Raw genomic sequence first — 13,406 nt, 5'->3', positions numbered from 1 at the left:
ACCACGCCCTCTGTCAGCCATGCGCGCTCAGGCACGCCCACCTCGCGGGGATGGGCAGGAGGTGCTCGCTCCCGAGAAGCGGGCTCTAGCCCCACAAGCTGTGGTCCCTTCTGCCTTGGGCCTTCGAGGGTCACCCTGCAGTGTCAAGATGAGTTTGTGGAGAGAAGACTCTTGGAAGTGTGGTTGTGCTGCTGAAACACCAAATTCCCCCTTATTCCGTTGTGTTTAAATTCAACTGTCCGCAGTAAGTGATGGGAGGCTGTTGGGAGTCTGCAGGCATAGATCCACTGGGAGCTGCATCCGAAGGTAGGCAGTTAGGCCTGGAGAGGAAAACTTCGCGCAGGGCCTGCGGAGGAGGTTGATGGGGTGGGAGGTCCAGATGGCACCTTCAAACATCACAAAAGGAGCCAGGGTGACCGCGGAGTGTACCCCATGCTGTGGTCAAGTATGAATTTCAGACGTGTTTGCCTGGGGGCCTTCCATGCTCACAATCTCTCATCTATCACTGAAATAACCAGTGCTGAAGGACCAAGTGCAGATTCTCAGGCCGCTTTCCGAAAAACCCATAGACAAAGGCAGGGGTGGTACCCCTGGCATCCGAAGACTGTGGGAGGGTGCGTTTGGGCGGGGGGATGTTTTGAGTGTAACAGTCTCGAAGTATGCATGCTTGCATGTGAGGGAACAGCCCACTTCCTCCCTCGGGTCTCTTGTAGAGCCAGTATCTTTCTATTTCATGTCGTTGTGGCACTGCTAGGAGCCCCAGATACCCTCATGACCAGGCAGAGACGTTTGCCCTCCCCTGCCTGGCCAGCCCTTCCTCTTCCTTCCATCCCTACCTTTAATGTCCCCTTGCCACAACATCCCTTGGTCATTGCCACATTGTCCCTTGCCGAATGTCTATTTGGTCTGACTGGGGCTTTGGGTGGCAGTGAGTAAGTTATCTTTCAGTCTGGCCTGTCTACAACTAACAAAACTAGGTGTTGGGCCTGAGGACTCTGACATCCATTCTGGTACCTTTGTTGGGCTCCATCCTGATTTGCCTTTCTAATCTTTAGTCTCGGCCTCTCCTTCAGACCTCTGCTCCCATCTCGGGAAGTAAGAATTCACCTTGGAGAAAAAGCCCATACTCCGTAAGACCACCATAGCAACAACCACTTCACAGCAACACGGTCCCCTGCAAGGATGTTGCCTGTGGTTCTGAAAACACCCATCTGGTTAGAAAGAAGGATGGTAAGCCTAATAAACACTTAGGCCATTTTCAGTAGCCTAGACTATGCATCAGCAGTTAGAACACTCCACCCACAAACAGTGTAAGACCCTTAAGCAGACATCAATGGCACTGATTGTCTTGCAGACTGCACAACCTGCTTCAAGTGTCATGCCTCAGCTCGCCAAGAATACCTTTGATCCCAGATGCTGAAACATGAGTGAGCTCAGGGGTGTTAGAGTGAAGGGTGGATGGAGTAACAGGGGACAGCCTGGGTGGGCAGATACGCCCGGAGATCCTAACAGTCATGTCGTGAATCTGGGGACAAGAACAACAGGAAAGGAAAACACACAGACAGCTAGGTTCTTCGTAACAGGGGTATTTAGATATTGAGGGCAGGAACATGGGGATGTTCGGTGAGTCTTCAGGAGAAGGCTTTATCAGCCTGCCCCAGTACAGTTTCTCCAGTACAGAAGAACAGTAAACCTCACACCCTCCCTTGGTGAGGTTGCTACACCTCCATGTAGAAGGGCCAACTCTCCACAAAGCCAGATCTGGTCACACCTGCAGTGACCCAGGGACTTGTAAAGCCCACACCATCTGTCACAACAACAGGCAACTAAGAAGGGCAGCAGGAAGACCCAGAGGAGTTTACCTGGACTTCCTGGGCCTACATCCTGGAGCACTGTTTGCTTTGGGCTGTGGTATCTCTCTCCCCATCTAGTCTTGTTTATTGTTTGACAGGTTCTAGGCTGGGATTATTTGTCCTGTCGTTATTTGACTTGCTGCTTCACACTCTCCTGAGCAAGGCCCTATCTCATGGCAACGTTCTGAACTTCAGAGCTCCGTGTCAACATGAAGGCAGAAGAAAATGCCCAACAGGAGAAGAGAAAACAGCATGGGTGTGTGAGGGACTGCAAGGATTATAGCAACAGAAACAGCACAGGGCCTGGGGAGGTGGCGTTTCAATAGGTAAAGTGCTTCCGAGTAAGTGATTCCCGGAACCCAGGGAAAGTTGGGCACAGCAGCTCATGCCTGTCAACCTGCTCCTACAGAAAGATGAGAGGATCCGCAGAAGTGAGGCAGTCAAGCATAGGAGGCAACTTACTCACCTGGAACTGTACTTGGTCTAAACCGTGTGCACATTCCTGTTCTGACATTGCGCTTAGCAGCCTACACTGCTGCTATCCTGCATACACATCCCCCTCTGATGTGCTAGCAACCTTGGACCTCAACGGACTCTGAGCAATGCGATAAGATTCTCCTCCCCTTACTGTCAAACGTGGACAGTTTATACCCAAACGCTAATGCATTCTGGAGGGACAGCCTGAACTGGTTTGGGGTGCATGTACAATAGGGCAAAACAATGAAAACTGTGTCCTCAAGTGAACTTTTAAGAAGAATCTATCTACTACATTATATCTATGAGTAATTGAGTATGCATATAGTTAAAATCATATAAATTATGGGGAAGGCCACGGGCTATATGAAAAATGATTATATGATCTTATCTATTCATCAACACAGAGAAACACTCTCACTAGACCCCCATAATAACCAGTTTCCTCCTCCTCTTGAACTCCACAAGAGGAAGCCCCAAACAATAGTCAGGACCCCAGTCTCCTCCCTCACAGCTGGCTGTCAATCATGACAGTCAGGACCCGAGTCTCCTCCCTCACAGCTGGCTGTCAATCATGACAGTCAGGACCCGAGTCTCCTCCCTCACAGCTGGCTGTCAATCATGACAGTAGAACCCTCTATTCTGTACTGGTGTACTGGTGAATAAAATTACCTTGCTACTTTTGCAAATCTATGTGATCCATTATTTCAATCCTTTCAATAAGAAGCCAAGAACCTGGAAGCAAGTTTGTGGGCCAGCTAGCCCGGTATATGCTATAGCGAACAACAAAAGGAAGACTGTGTCTCAAGGTCAAAGTCAAGGACGGACAGCCAAGCATGACCTCCGACCTCCATGCCGTGATATGCATGCACACAAATACACTCACGCTCAGATAATAATACACACACCTACACCACAGGAAAAATAATAAAAGCTAAGGAGGAACTGTAATCACTTATAAATAGAACAGAGAGTTCATGGCCAGCACTGCTCCTCCTGTTCTGGGCTCGGAATTTTGATGAGGTCAGATAGAAAACACTAACGAGATAGATGGACAGGCAGACAGATGGATGGACAGACCGAATGTAGAAGGCAGGGAAGAAAGGGGTTGTTAGGAGTGGCAAGGCTTTCTACTCCTGTTCTGCAAACTCTTGGTTAATCTATGACTTCACTGCACTTGTCAGTGCGATTACATAAAAGTTGACTGGAATTAATGGTGACGTCTAACAAGAACTCGAAATCATTCGAAATGGTGTTGTCATGCCTCTGATTTTGTTTTTTAAAAATGTCACAAGGCTGGAGAGATGGCTCAACAGTTGAAAACACATAACTACTTTTGCAAGAGACCTGGATTCAGTTGACAGCACTCCTGTGAGAGGCTCACAACGGCCTGTAACTCTAGCTCCACATGGATCTGGTGCTCTTGTTCCCCGGGAACAACACACACACACTGGTTGAAGTGCATCAATAACAGTGGTGATGATGGTGGTAGCAGTGCTGGGTTGGTGACGATGGAGTGAGTCAAGTGGTAGAAATTATTGCCCGGGTGTGGACGTGGTGCTGGTGGTAACAGTGACAGTCGCAATGATAAAAGCTACAGTGATAATGGAGGTAGTGTTGGAGATAGAGTGATGGTGGCAGTGGTGGTTGTTATGACAGTGGTTAGACAGTGGAGACCACAGAGGTGGTAGTTGTATAAGTGATGGTAGTGGTGGCAATGGCTATGGTAATAAGGGGTGGTGATACAAAGGTGGTAGTAGAGTAGGTATTGGCAATGGTGTTGCCTTCACAGACCTTCCCCATCCCATAGCCAAGGGAACTCTGATTTTCCTTCAGGATTTCCAACCTCGAACTCTCGTCTGTCAAGTGGTTGTGAGCAAGGCTTAGACCTCAGAGCATCTCTCACCTTCCTGAAATGTGAGTGGACAGAGTTAGGCAGGATGAGGCTGAGGCAGTCGTGTAGCTACAGCACCAAGATCCAGGCTTTAGTGTTTGTCTTAATCGGTGTCACTGTTGCTGAATCGAAACACCATGACCAATAAGCAAGTTGGGGGTGGGGAGGAAGGGTTTATTCGGCTTACACCTCCACATTGCTGTTCATCGCCAAAGGAAGGCAGGACAGGAACTCACACAGAGCAGGAACTTAGAGGCAAGGGCTGATACAGAGTCTGTGGAGGAGTGGTGCCTACTGGCTTGCTTCCCCATGGCTTGTTCAGCCTGCTTTCTTATAGAACCCCGGGATCACCAGCCCAGGGATGGCTCCACCCCCAGTGGGCTAGGCTCTCCTCAATCAATCACTAACTAGGAAAATGCCCTACAAGCTGGCACACAGCCTGATCTTACGGAGGCATTTTCTCAATTGAGGCTTTTCCCTCTCCGATGACTACAGTCTGTGTCAAGTAGACATAAATTTAGCCAGCACAATCAATGTTCATGGCTCAAGTCCCTGTTTGCATTATTTCCTGGACTCTATGGAACAGTTGCCTTCTAATAAGGTCTGCAGCTGCTGGTCTTCTTAGTCACCCGATTGAGAAACCTGGCAGCCCCTGTAAGGGGTGGGAGGTGTTGTCACAAACCCCTTACTAGTAAACAACAAGTGATTCATAGTAATAAAAAAATATCCATAACCTTCTGAAGCACCAGCCAGGTTATATTTAAAAATTCAAAGGAAATCCTATATTGTTTTAAGTTTATAATTTTACACATCCAAACCAAGCTGGGGTGCATGTGGCCTTCAGACCTGAGTCCTTGACCATATTTTTGGGTCCTTAGCCAGGAAATGATATAATGCTTGAAAAAAAAACATCCTTGAAGTCAGCTCCTTAGAGAGTAGTCAACGTTCTTCAGAGTAAGGGTCAGCCGGTGCACCAGGATACTGACTGACTGACTGACTGACACTCCAAGGCTGGGTGCTGAAACACTTGGTGTCTGGAGGGGTTTGTGTGCTCACATCTTCCAAAAGAGAAAGCTCAAGGGATTGAGGACCTGAAACAACACCCATCAGTCTGACTCACCCTCCATCCCTAAGGCAGCCACACTAGGCAAACAGTATAAAACAGCTCCTATAAACTCTTCATTTGTGGTCTGATGAAACAATACAAAACCAAGACCTGGGGGTGTCCACATCATGAACATTCTTCTATCACCAACTAACTGCCCAGCCAGGGCTACCTCCTTATCCCTAGTGCACATTGAGCCAAGAGTCTGGGCTGCCTGGGATCATTTCCTTCTCCAGTTTTGTTCTGGGCAGCCTGCAATCTGAATGTGCCCAGGTGTGCCAGCGCCCCCTCTGTTGGATTGTGTTCAATTCACTAGTGTGCCTACAGGGAGGCTTTCTGTTTTCGTTAGCAATTGCGAGGGCCTAATTTACAGTTTGCCTTTCAGACTGAGGATTACGAAGGACACTGTGTACCTTAATTAGTTACACTACTGAGCTCTTTGGAGAGATTTGCATTTCTGACAGTGGAGCAGAGTCTAGGTTACCTGGAACTGAGCCTAAGTCCTTAACCACGTGTCAAGGATGTATATCATCAGAGCCAAACCAAACAACTTTGCATCTAATTTGAACTGTAAGTCTCCACTGTGGCACACTGCTGAGTCCAGCATGACCTTGGTGCAGACAGATTGACATGGTTCCTACCACTGGGACAGGGCCAGTGAAACTGGGCCCTTCATGAGCATCAATGGCTACCATGGGCATAAAGCTTGTTTGTATAATAATGTATATATTTTCATGTTCCTGGGAGGAATGGCCTCCCTGTTAATGTGAATGACTCCATGATAATCTGAAACAGCACGAGTCCAGGAGGCAAGGGTGTGGCCAATGTCTCAGCAAGATGGTAAATTCTGGGACCTTCAGAACAGCCCATAAGGTTGTAGAAAAGAATTCTAAAAACAAGAGTTCAAAACTACATAATTTCTCAACTGTACAAAAATATAGGATGCAATATGAATTGTATAAGAGGCTTCACAGATCCAAAGGAACAAAGATAGCTACACTATTAGCCAGCTTGTCAGAAAGATACAAAGACAGGCAGATACACATAAATGCAGGCAGATTCCTGAGGTTAAGGTCAGCCTAGAACACAGTCCAGGCCCAGACCCAAGGGTGGTAGAAATGGTAATTTCAGGACAGGGTCCCACCCAGCTAGTTTACAGTTGGTCTGTGCCTAACAGAGGCAGGCAGGTCTCTGAATTCTTTTGCAATGTTAAAAGAAAGTGTAATATTTGAAATGTAAATAAAGAAAATTTCCAATTAAAAAAAAAGAAGAAGAAAATGTGTGTTTGCTGTCTGCTAAGAATTAAGGGGCTAGCTAGGGTCACAGGATGCCGATTAATAATATAATTAAAAGGAAACCTGAAGTAAATAACTAAATTGATATGTAAATTAAAAACTGGGCTTTTGATCTGTGTGAGATGGGCAAGCAGAAAGCAATAGCAGTTCTTAAAATTGTTTTCCCTATCAAGAGCTGAGCTGTCTAAAGATCTCTGGAGAGAATAAACTGCTCTTGAAGAATTTTTTTCTAACAGGATTTCTGACTAGGTCAGGGTTAGGTCAGAAACCCCAAAACTTACTTAGCGGATACCGCTCTTTTAGAATGTTTTCTAGCAGCTATCCAGAGAAGGCTGTCTGAAGAGCGAACACGGTTCTTTTAGAATTTTTTTTCCAGCTTTCTGAGTTTGATTGGAAAATCCAAGAATTACTTTTAGAATTTTTTTCTAACAGGATTTTCGACTGGGTTGGAAGATCTAAGAACTTTTTATAGCAGCTTTTCTGACTTTGGTCAGAGAGTTTTTGGAATTTTTACTAGCAGAGAGAGACTCTCTGTCTCAACCAGAGAGTTCATTTGTTTCTCAACTCCCAAACACCCCTCTCTCAGGAACCTGGATCTAGGTGAGGCTGGTCCTTGGCAGGACATCTGAGAATCAAGTGACTCTGGAGAGGAAACAGAAATCCCCAGCCTGAGTACCGTGTACTCTGTCCCCATGTGCCACTCCAGCACCCAGGCACACACACTCACACAGCTAATCTGTACGTTGTATTAGTGGGCATCTTGGTGTGACAGTGTGAGATGGGCAGTAGTAACTCCAGTTTAAAAGATCAGAAGTCTCTGAAAGTCTGCAACTTTAACCACTAATAAAAGTCTAAACCAGAGTGTGGATTTACCTACCAAATGGCATCTCAATGGTCATTGCACGGACACTGGGCATGGATGTATTGTCAGGAGAAGGGAAGGGGTGCTGTAAAGAGCCACAGGAACAAATCTGTGGCTTACCCAGGAATGGTGGTACGCACCTGTGACTTCAACACTTGGTGGCAAAGACAGAAGATCCAAAAGTGAGACTCTGTCTCAAAATAATAATAAACCTAAGGAAGCTTCTCTAAGTCAAAGATGAAAAAACACAAGCATTAAAAATAATGCCCACACTGTAATAAAATATTTCTGAAATAAAGACATGCCAGGTGGTGGTGGCACACACCTTTAATCCCAGCACTTGAAAGATAGAGGGAGGCAGCTCTGAGTTCAAGGCCAGCCTAGTCTATAAAGTGAATTCCAGGACAACCGGGGCTTTACAGAGAAACCCTCTGTTAATAAACTAAGAGAAGGAGAGAGAGAGAGAGAGAGAGAGAGAGAGAGAGAGAGAGAGAGAGAATGTTGAGAAAACTCCCTGACAATTAAGAAATTCTGGTAGCAAGTCACTCTTCTAAAAGCTGGTCAGCGTAGAAGCCTTAGTACTCTTCACCTTGCTGCATCAGATATTTGGGTCACTAAATGATTTTTGAAGAAAAGTTTTCTTTATAATAAAAGTGCATGTGACCAACACAAAAGAATGATGGGTCTAGAAAATTACCATTTTTTATCTCACAGTATAAAATAATGCAATGTGTTTGCTTTGTTTGGCAGCACATATACTACAGCTGGAATGACAGAGATTTGCGTGGGCCCTGAGGGGGATTACACACAAATGCTTGCAGGGATCCGTATTTTCAGACCAGCATGTTGCTCGACCCTCATCAACGAAGCCTCTTCTTGTGGTAGATGGCAACTAACACAAAGACCCACAACATGCTCAGTCGGTAAAGCACAAGACTCCATCTCAGGGCTGTAGGTTCATTATGTAGAGAGTGGGAGAGTTTAGAGTGCCTAGCCCTGAACTGGATATTCCCCCCAAGGATGAGGAATCTATGTAGAAAGGGGGCCAAAAAGTTTATGAGTCAGAGGTAGTGTACGATTTCAAGAAAACAGTGCTTTCTAGAAACAACAGGAAAGGTAAACACATAAATAACAATGACTATGACAGCACTTACAAGCTCAAGACGGACAAAATCCCAGCCAAAAGAAAGAACTTGGAGTACAAAGCCCCACCCTTAGCCGAGGAGCAATTGTTATTTGATTGCTGCTAGAGAAGAAAAATTAGTCTTCTATATCTGGTGCATCAAGCACAACTCCAGGGCATGCCTCAGACTCAGGAACAGTTAGCCTTCCCAAATTGGACTTGATAGCTTTAAAGAAAAAAAATTAGAGAGGGAGAGAGAACAAACATGAAGTTGGGTGGGTAGAGAGGTGGGAGAGAATCTGGAAGGAGCCAAGGGAGGGCATGAGTATGATCAGAATACATTGTATGAAACTCTCAAAGGGTTAATAAAAAAACAACGTAGATAAGAATCATTAAGACTGTTGATCACTCAGGGGAAGAGTTAAAGCACCTGCAATGCCCACAACTATAACAGGAAGTGCTCAGTGTTTCTGAGGAAAACGGAACATGAGTCTAGCCTCTCCTCATCTACAGGAGAGATGGGAGATGGATGAACATGAATTAAAATGCATGGCAAATGTACAAAATGTCTCAAGTCACCCAGTCTCTTCGAAAGATTCGTGTGGGAGAGAAGAAAGAACTTGTTATATATTGAGAGTGTTAAAGAACATATGGATTAATTAGTCTGAAACTAGATTCAAGAAAACCACTGCGAAATGTATTTTCAGACAAAAAAAAGTCTAATCAGAATTAGATGTCAATGAAATTGATCAGTTAACAAGTTTAGTAGTATCAACGTAAGTCTGGTGCAAAATGAATTTGTTTTAAGTAGCTTTATTTCGCCTTTTAGAATTTTAATTCGTTTTAAGGTGTTTGTTGAAGTTCCTGCTGTACGTTTGATGTGTATGCGGTGTGTGTACACCACAGTGCATGTGTGGAGGTCAGAAGAGAACTCTGGGAGTTGGTTCACTACCATCTGTGTGTGGATTCCAGAGTCCAAGCTCAGCTTGTCAGTGTTCTGTGCCAAGAGCTTTAACTGCTGAGACATCTTGCTGTCTAGAAGAAAGTGTTTTGAGATAAGCCCAGGCTTATCCTCCTGTCCCAGCTGCCAGCTACTGAGATTACAGGCATGTAACACCATGCTTGGGAGGAACTTTTAAGGGTAGTAATTGTCTTATTTTATTTAAGACAGTTTAACGACTAGAAACACATTCAGAGAATTTATGAGGCAAATTGTGCAAAGCTTGAGATTTGCTGTAAAATATCATTGTGAAGGAAAAAAAAAAGCAAACAGGAAGTTTAATGAGGCTGCTGAAACAATGTCTTGTTCAGATGTGCTTTTCCTGCACATCTGGATAGGAAAGCTGCCTCACATTAAAGCACTGACTGTGAGTAAAGTATTTTTCCTGGGAGTGCAGGAATAAGTCAACCTGTCAATCCTGATTCAGGGCTCATACAACCCCTGCCCCCAGCAGTTTAAACAAGCTAGGGATTTTTCTTTCTTGATTTTTGTGTGCAATATAAATCTACCCATGGAACACTGGGGCTGTTTACTGCTCTTCATGGCTAGAACCAAGTGCTGTTAGCCCCTCCATCCTGGTGCACTGGCAGCTCTGATTTCCAACTTCCAGCTCTTGTGTGCAGAAGGAAACAGTAAAGGCAGGAAGGTATCACCCCAGGTGGCACGAAGAGGGTTCTCTTGCACATTTTGTTTCTTCAAATCTCATGGGCCTGTCCGTTTCAAATGGCTGTTGTTGTCTCAGTAAAGGGAAGGTGGAAACAGTAGGGCTTTAAAGATACACATATGGCCATATTAGTTTTCTTACTGCTTCGATAAAACACTAGGGCTAAACAATGTAAGGAAGTTCAAGGTGTTGTCCAGGATGGTGAGAAGGCATGGCAGCAAGAACATGATAGAGCCAGTCAGATTGTGTCTATAGTCAGAAGGAAGAGAACAATAAATTCTAAGTGTTCAGCTCACTTCCTCCTTCTGATACAGCCCAAAACCTTAACCCACGTGTAGAGTATAAAAAACCGCTCAGAAGCATGCCCAAGAGGCTTATCTCCAAGGTAATTCTAGGTCCTGTCAAGTTGACAGTCAAGATTAACTTTCACGGTGCCAAAGCTAGCTGGCAGTCTCTGTCACAATAATACACACTAGGCTGATCCCTGTGCAACTTCTACTATGTGTCGATTCTGACCTAGAGGAGATCCACGTGGATTAACCTAATATTTACGATGAAGGGGGGAAAGCAATACAATAAGATGACAGGTATGAATGCCAGCAATATCGATCAAACGTGAAATCAGATTTGTAAAGCAGAGGCACAACTGGAGCTGAGCAGTAGCAATTTGCCTAGTTCTTGAGCACCTCAGAAGGATGCCGTGTCCAGCTGCTCAGTCTTTTCTAGCCCACAGGCTTCATCACTTACGGACATGGGACCGGGTGCACGTCTGTTATGCAATAGGCCAACGACAGACAATGGCTCAGGTCGGGCATGTCTAAAAAGGAAGTTGTGACCTACGGACATGCTCACATGATGATGGCGCTGCCCCCAAGAGGACATATGACATGGCCCATTCCTATAGTTTCAAGGCCCTCCAAGCTACAGAACTAAACTTCTAACAGCTTCGTCTGCGGGTGGTATGGGCCTGGTCTCTCCGTGGAACCCCGTCAAAAAGCAGGCTTTGTTGCTGTGGCATGTGTCCTTGGAAGCAGCGAGATAAATGGAGTATCCGGCCATCTCCTAGAGTTCTAAACAGTGCATTGTGTGTGGTACTCCCAAGAGAGAGCCTAGGAGAGACAAATGTGTCCTTAGAAACAGTCTTTGCAAACTAATGTGGTGGCTTTTACCTGTAATCCCAGCAACTGACAGCCTGGGACAAGAGGATTACCATGACCAGGTAGGGGATAGAATGAGATCCTGTCTCAAGCAAAAACAATACACACACACACACACACACACACACACACACACAGAGGCACGCATGCACGTACGCATGCACACAACAACAAAAATACTCAAATTTTATCCTAACTATTCTTCACACCTGAGTTTTTAAAGTTTGTTCAAATGTTAAACACAAAACATTTTAGAAGATAAAGTGAACACTTAAAGGACTAATTTTAAGATGAAGATTTCTGTGTTTACTAAGAAGAGATCCACACTCTCCCATCGTCCTTCCATGACAAGTATGCTAGATTTTGTTTGCTGACATGGTATTATCGTACATGTGCATAAGCAGTATGCTCTCGACCCATTTTTCTTTGCTGCAGTCTGGGTGGCAAGGAATGGAGGTTCACTTGGCTCACAGCACGTTCCCAGCATCTTCTCATGTGAGGATTTCAGGTCGCACTGTCACATAGTGGGGCAGCAAATGTGTCAAACCAGTCTTTTTCTTTCTGTGACTTCATCATTACAATGCCACAGCCTCAAAAATCTCACTAAATATTGCCTACCATCCACAGGCCCCACCTCCGTATAACATCAATGTAAAAATTTGGGGATTGTTTCTAACCCATGAATTTCTGGAAGATACTCTCAATCCATGACAGAATTGCCAGTTTTGCATACTTTAAACTTTACATAAGCAAAATTATACTGTATTATTCTAGACTTAGATCTTCCTCCTCACCATGCTCCTGACACATGGCTCTTGAAGCGGTCACAGGTTGGTGCACTGTTTTCTCTCTACACTGTCCCTCTCCTGTTCTTACTTGCCCACCAATGCCGCCACCACACTACAGACAACTTATGCTGTTACCAGCACTCCAGCATGGTCACTCTGCTGCCCCTTCAACCTGCCTACTTCCTCTTCCATGGTCCTGTCCACATTACACACCCATATCCCCCCCCCTCTCTCTCTCTCTCTCTCTCACACACACACACACACACACACACACACACACACACACACACACACACACACACACATTTTAAACCAAAAAATACCCAGTGTGTTTTCAGGGAAAATCAGTTCCAGTTCCATCCCAAGTGGTATTCTTGCACATTCTTTGCATGTTCCAGTAACAGACTACAGCTAACATGGCCTAGCCATGTTTTGAGTAACTGTGGGCCAGTATTAAACACAAATAACGCCATCTTTTCAGTGCTGGGACTGGGCAGCAATTGCCACCCAAGCATCTGCAGGTAGAGAGATGGTGTGACTTCATGACTGTTTAATTCTCAAGCTTACATTCAGCACAAGAAGTCCACTACCCACTTTCATCCCCTGCCCTTAAATTCAGTCTGTACTGACCCCACACTTCCGACCACAGAGATTATCAAGATTAGGTTTACCTCTGGACAGGGATGTGAGGAATTTATTCAGTTTTACATCCTGACCAAGGCCACTCTTACAAATTCTTCCCGAATTATCCCTGTCCCTTCTCCTCAAAGAAAGAGACCCCCCCACCTTGGGCATCACCCCACCCTGCAACATCTAGTTGAAGTAGGCCTAAGCACATCCTCTCTCACTGAAGCCCAACCAGGAAGTCCAGGATGAAGAAGGGGACCCAGTGGCAGGCAACAGAGTCAGAGACAGTCTCTGCTTCAATTGTTAGGGGACCCACACGAAGACCAAGCTTCACATTTGCTATGAATGTTTAGGAGCCTGGGTCCAGTCCCTGCATGCTCTTTGGTTGGTAGTTTAATCTGGGATCCCCCATGGGCCCAGGTTAGTTGACTCTGTAGACCTTCTTGTGGTGTCCTTGACACCTCCGGCTCCCACAATTCTGAGGAATTTTCTTGATTAGGTAAAATTGACATAGGGAGACTCACCTTAATGTGGGTAGCACCTTCCAGCAGTAGTCCAAATATA

The 13,406-nt window shown here is 45.4% G+C and overlaps 1 long non-coding RNA gene across 1 annotated transcript; it reads left to right on the top strand.

Annotated features, from left to right (window-relative positions):
* The first annotated feature begins 92 nt into the window (after nucleotides 1-92).
* LOC102548847 (uncharacterized) lies at nucleotides 93-3,016 on the top strand. The gene is given in 4 exon segments (NR_110712.1): nucleotides 93-306; nucleotides 1,074-1,230; nucleotides 1,952-2,865; nucleotides 2,913-3,016. It is a non-coding gene; the product is annotated as an uncharacterized LOC102548847 (long non-coding RNA).
* Nucleotides 3,017-13,406: the final 10,390 nt, after the last annotated feature.

Source organism: Rattus norvegicus, chromosome 6 (genome assembly GCF_021556685.1).
Source record: "Rattus norvegicus strain SHRSP/BbbUtx chromosome 6, alternate assembly SHRSP_T2T, whole genome shotgun sequence".
Lineage (NCBI taxonomy): Eukaryota > Metazoa > Chordata > Mammalia > Rodentia > Muridae > Rattus > Rattus norvegicus.
The sequence above is the reverse complement of the archived record's forward strand: the minus strand, read 5'-3'. Positions and strand labels throughout refer to the sequence as shown.